This window comes from Plecotus auritus, assembly GCF_963455305.1.
Source record: "Plecotus auritus genome assembly, chromosome: 5".
Taxonomy (NCBI): Eukaryota; Metazoa; Chordata; class Mammalia; order Chiroptera; family Vespertilionidae; genus Plecotus; species Plecotus auritus.
The window spans coordinates 162,866,889-162,873,417 of record NC_137776.1 but is presented as its reverse complement, the minus strand read 5'-3'; the positions used below and the strand labels follow the sequence as shown (position 1 = coordinate 162,873,417).

At 35.9% G+C, this 6,529-nt stretch overlaps 1 pseudogene across 1 annotated transcript; it reads left to right on the top strand.

Annotated features, from left to right (window-relative positions):
• The first annotated feature begins 5,635 nt into the window (after positions 1–5,635).
• On the top strand, positions 5,636–6,176 carry LOC308248152 (protein SPO16 homolog; annotated as a pseudogene). The gene has a single exon. The product of its transcript is annotated as a protein SPO16 homolog (transcript).
• The last annotated feature ends 353 nt before the right edge of the window (positions 6,177–6,529 follow it).

Genomic DNA, 6,529 nt, shown 5'->3' with positions numbered 1-6,529 from the left:
TTCTAGGAATATATCCCAAGAAACTAGAAACATGAATCAGATAGGCTATATGCACCCCTATGTTCATAGCAGCACAATTCACCATAGCTAAGATTTGGAAACAGCCTAAGTGCCCATCAGCAGATGAGTGGATTAAAAAACTGTGGTACATCTACACAATGGAATACTACGCTGCAGTTAAAAATAAGGAGTTCTTACCATTTGCAACAACATGGATGGAGAAGGAGAGCATTATGCTAAGTGAAATAAGCCAGGCAGAGAAAGATAAATATCACATGATCTCACTCATTTGTGGAATATAATGAACAACATAAACTGATGAACAAAAATAGATCCAGAGACAGAGAAACATCAAGCAGAACGTCAAACCTCAGGGAAGGTAGGGAAGGGTGGGGGGAATGGGGAGAGATCAACCAAAGGACTTACATGCATGCATATAAGCCTAATCAATGGACACAGACAACAGGGGGGTGGGGGCATGAATGGGAGGTGGGGGGTAATGGGGGAATAAGGACACATATGTAATACCTTAATCAATAAAGAAATTTAAAAAAAATGTAATGGACTGAATTTTATAAAGTTGTTATATGATTACGACGTGTGTGTATTTCTGACTCACATTAGCCATCGTTTTTTATTAGCCTGTGTTTGGACACTATTTTTCCTATCTGCTCCCTTGGAAGAGACTGATGCCATTTGTTAACTTACTGCCATTTAGTTCTCAGTATCCAGCAGGGCAAACAATAAATGTATAACAGTTCATTAATTGATGAGGACTTTAAGTGATAGCTCTCTAATGGAGGAGGATTGGAGTTCAGCCTGCTGTCATGGATTCAGTGTCCACATTTCTGGTGTAATCTACATTTGCTGTATCTTGGCTATCATCCTGCTTCCTCAAACCTGTTGAAACGGATCCTGTCTGAGACCTGACACACATCATACCCTGCTGTATTCTTGCTAGTACTCTCCCTAGGGTACTGAACTTCCTCTCATATCAACTCACTAGTTAGCTTTCTGCTTTGAAGGGACTTATCAGCAAGAAGCACAGAGCTGTAGCTTGCTGTGATTTAATTAATGATTTCTACCTAAATGGCCTCTGTGCTTAGAACTATGATTGGCACATACTTAGAAAGTGTACAAGAAGGGTTCATGATTATCTACTCCATCGGTTGTCTGTTACTTTAAATATCAACATTGTCCCTAACCCTTCATGTCTCTGCATCTACATTGAAAACTTGGACTTTAAATAAGTTAACCACTATGACTTTGTGGGTGGCCCACACCTCCTTCTGGTCCTTGTTTCATCTTCCTCCCCATCTATTTGTGGGGATGAAATTCCAGCAAGCCTGTACCCAATCTCATATTTTAAACAATTTGATTATAAATGATATGTAATTTAATGTAGACATAGACAGAGCAGGCACAATAGTTACCTTCCCAAAGTGTACACACAAACTAGCTGCAATGGGAAGGAAAAGGTGGCAGTATTATATGAGGTACTTGGCACACATAATTAAGTTTATTCTCACAATTCCTTATTACATGAGGAAACTGAAGTCTGTAGATAATAGAGGTTTACATGAAGTGACAGAGGCAGAATTTCAACTCATATCTCTGTGGCTATAATGACACCTTCTCCCTCCCGCCCCCTCTCCCATATTACAATGCTAGTCAACCTATCTGGTTCATTGAATTTAGTTTAAAGCTAAAAACGACCCACTTAGAAGGAAATGACAATTACTAGCAGCATGATGTCAGACACACTGGGCCTTCAATGATGGGCGTTTTTGCTTGTGTGTTCTTTGTTTTTCTAGAACTGTATCTCTCAACTATTTGATGGTTATCTAACCTTAGATTTTGATCAAGGCTAAAAATAATGAAACAAAGAAGAAATATGAGGTTTTAAGTGGAGATACTATGAACAAACTCTCAACATAAAAGTAATGTACAGGGCAAATGGGGAGCTGAACAAAAATGATTAATTGCTCATTAAAATTTACCTTGGTATTGAAGTGTGTCAAGGGCATATAGTTTCAAAAGGCTATTGGACAATACCACGAGTGTGAGAAAAGTAAGAAGGATGGCTATGCAGTCATCCTTCTGTGAATTAACAGCATGGGAACCATTGCATAATGACTGGGTGTGATGATACAGATCAAAAAATGAACCATACAGCAATCAAATTAAGAGGCTGGTGTTGGTCTGCCTTAGGATAGGAATAATGAATGGCAGGGTCGGGTCATGTGAGAATTTTTCTCTTATTTAAGCACTCTAATGAGAGTTTAAACAAATTAAATTGTGGTTTGTATTTTAAAGGTATCAGTATCTTTTCCATTAAAATACTCATGGAGACAGTTAATGATAGCACCTGAAAATCATTTTGAGACTAAAGTTATGTGCCCATCATTGAAAAGAGGCCCAGAGGAGTTTCCACGAACCACCAGAAGCCGATAAAACTAGACTGAGAAATGAATTATGACCTATGTTTTGAATCCTGGTGGGAGGAAGTGGTTATTAAAGATAATAGGAAGCCAGTATAATATAATTGTTGTTTTATATTCTTTCCAAATTGGAGACTTTGGATAAAACAACGTGAACAACTATGGATTTACCCTGTCAGTATGCTTTCTTTACAGCTAGAACCAGGGTCACACGCCACCCTCTGTCTTTCATCAACACCTCCCCTTTTTCATCCATTCAAAGAAACACTCTTAAAGTATAAAAGACTAACAGTGTATTATATTTCTTGATGTGGTTTTTCACTTACATGCAGTGATATATATGCAGGGAGATATAAAAATAATATTGAAGTAAATAAAGCTGAAGATTGTAGGATTTTTTAATACTCTGTTTATTGGAAAAGAGCCACAGATATTTTTATCTCAGATTTATTGTTGATGTACTAAAATTAAGACTTTCTAACTTCACATCGAGATCAGTTCCATTTTTATTAATTTAATGTGCTTCTAAATTTAATTCTTAACACTACCTGATATTTATAATCTTGATTGTTATTTCCATTATTTTATTTGTATTATTTTTGTTTTAAATTTATTTTATTTATCCCTTTTTAATTCACTTCTCTCCCATTAGTCTGACTGTTGATTTTTGTTCTGTGAGCCCATTTTTTTTTTAGGATTACATATTTATAATGTTTTAAAATATTTGGTAGTGCCAGTTTCACTTATTAGTTTTTCAAAAATGTGGGTTTGCCTATTCAATTCTGCTTTTCCTCTCAGAATTATTTTAGCTAGTCTCAAATGTATCTATATGCAATTTTGGACATTGGTATTGTGATGAAACAAAAAATTACTTAAGAATGAATTGTTACCTTTATAAAGTTCATTCACATGCAGGACTCCCTGAAATACTTTATAACTTTAATGAGAATTTTGACATTTCTTACATGGAATTCCTACATATTTCTTGCTTACTCATTTTTAATTGTATGTAAAATAATTTTTCTTTATATTGTCAAGCTGGTATCATTACTATGAAGGAGATGTATTAACATTTAAATTAGAAGACTATGATGAGAATTTGGAATAAAATACAGCATTGATTAATAGACTAGATGATTCAATCAAATAATGCCTCTACCTGAGTAGAAGCTATAATTCTAATGACTTGAAAATTAGGTAATGTTATGACTCAAACATAGAGACAACTACTCTGTGACCATCTCCTTCCATAAGTTGCAGGATTCCTGTTACTGATTTTAGTTTAAGTCTGCCACATCATTGTCACAGACAAGAATACAGTCATGTCACAGCCAATATTCCTAGTCATTAGGAAACTTCGGCAAAATCTGGGAAAGCAAACCCAAAATTCCTTACAAAGTTTATCTCCAAATTTGAATAAGACAATTATTTCCTGAGTAAACATCTGATTATCCAGGGAATCAAGAAGCAAGAATATGATAGTTTGAAGAAATTAAAATGATACATTTTTTACTTAATAAATAAACAGGTCTTTCAGGTAGCTATAGACAATGAAGTCAGTATATTAAATAACCAAGATCTCTTGCACAAAATACATAAAGTAGCCTCACATCAAGCACTACTTAAAGATAGAGGAAGCTGAAATTTCAAAAAACTGTGAGGAGGAACAAGATGAGGAGCTGGAGGCCGTGCTCCCGCTCCCTCCTTCAGGTGCGGTGGATGGCAAGGGCCTATGGACGTCTCCCCAGGAACAGCCACGCCGGAGCCCCCTTCTTCCACCGAAGTCTCCCCGGGAACAGAGGAACCTACCGGCAACGCCAAGAAAAAAATTCATCTCTGTTTCCTGGATAACTGAAGCTAGAGTATTAAGTGGAGGAAGGAAGTTGATATCCTGCTAAAGGCTGTGGGAGACACCCCTATAATGAAAACAAAGAAGTGGGCTGTAGAGCGAACCCAAACTATCTAAGGACTCATTGACTTCAACAAAAAGTTCCTTAAACTTGTGTCTTCAGAACAGTTGTTTATGTGAATCAGTCATTTGCCCCTTCCCCTGAACAGGAAGTTGGAAGCCTCTATGAGTGTTTTGGCAGTGATGGTAAACTGGTCCTACATTACTGCAAATCTCAGGCATGGGGATGAATGACAGAGAAAGAGAACTTGGTAACTAAAAATGAATCTTCACAAAGGACACAGCTCTGAAAACTTTGATACTTATGGCAAGATACTTGTGGATATGATCTCCCCGGCATGTTATCTGCTAAGACCCATGTTTATGCATTTAAAAAATCCATAGAGTTGACTCACAAAAATGTGATTTGCATCAATACAGAAATCATTGTAAAAGATTGACATTAGGGTATATTCAGTACTACAACTATTGCTCCAGATATGCCTCCAGGATATTGAAAAGGAGACTAAGATTATATATAAAGCCTCTTTTGTGATTAAAAAACAACAACTCTAAGGCAATTGGAAAAATCAACAGAGATTAGCACCATGGACTCATTGGTCCAGTGCAGGAAAAGTACTCAAATGAATAGTAATACTCAATTTTAGCAAAAGACATAATCTACAGATTACAGAGGTAAATGAACTCTAAACAGAAACACCCCCTCCCAAAATTCACACTAAATGCATCTTAGTCAGTCATCTGAAAGCCAAAGAAAATGAAGAGAAAGACATCACGGTCTGCAAGAAAAGACTTGTTAACTCACTATCCTGCATCTAATGAAAACACCTTTCAGAAATGAAGGGGAAATCAAGACATTCTCAGATGAAAGACAGCCAGGAGAATCAGTTGCCAGCATACCTGCCTTAAAAAATGGCTGGAGAAAGTTTCCAGACAGAAGGAAATTATAAAAGAAGTGACCTTGGAACACCAGGAAGGGAAAAAGAACACAGTAAGCAAAAATATAGCTACATAATTTTTTCTTCTTGGCTTTTCTAAGTTATGTTTGACAGTGGAAGCAAATATAGTGTGTCTTATGTAGTTCTAAATGTAGAGAAAATATTTAATATAATTATAATTATCAGTGGGCTAGAGCGGCCAGAGAACAAACTTGGACCTCTCTGCTCCGCCAGAAGCTCTTCTCGCTCCAACAGAAGGTTCTGGAAGCTTGGGAGCAGTGAGCTGGCTTCAAGGAACCACTGATCTGTTTGTGGCACCATTAGAAGATGGATTGATCCAAAGACAGATGGCTGAAAGTGCTGAAAAAGAAAATATAAAATGAACAACCACCATTATTATTAGTTAATCTCTTAAGAGTTATGAAGTTGCACCTGCCCTAGAAAACCGAAGTCACAAGGTTCGGTATTCAGCTTCAGTGGAAAATGGATCAATTATATTTTCTCATACTGGAGTTGCATTTTTATTGATGAATGCTAAAGAATGCTTTATGTCAGCTGAAGTATTTCTAGACAAAATTGAGAAGTTTATTAACATTCACCAAAATAGTTCTTTTGGTTCTGTCTGCTGCCCTCCATGGCCTCAAGAAATGGAAACTGATGTTTAGGATTCAGCAAAGATTCCTGGGTAGTAACTTTCGGATACTTCCAGTACACAACACAGTAAATGCTATTGATCTTATGTGCACTATAGCTAAGATCACCTCCAAACCATACATAGATAGCATCTGCTACAGAATAATAACAACTAAAGCTTACATCATTGAGCCAAGTCCTGTTTGGAAAACACGTCAACAGATAAATCTCAGTGACTCATTTAACCCAAATTAGAGTATCAATTATAAATGTTCTTTTGGAAGAATATTAAAATAATTAGACTCGTTGAATTATAATGTTTAAATATATATTTATTTTAAAGATTAAAAATTTTTTAAATAACAAAATATATACAATTAAAAGTGAAAAAAAAGGTAATTATAAGCAGAGGATGAATCTAAAAAAGAAGATAAAAATAAACCCAGATCAAGCAAAAGGGAGGAAGTAATAAAGATAAGGGCAGAAATCAATAAAGTTGGAAAAGAAAAAATATATAGATATATTAACAAAGTAAAAAGCTGGTTCTTTGAAGAGTCCGATATTATTGACAAAATTCTGCCAATACTGGTTTTAAAAAGAGAGAAGAT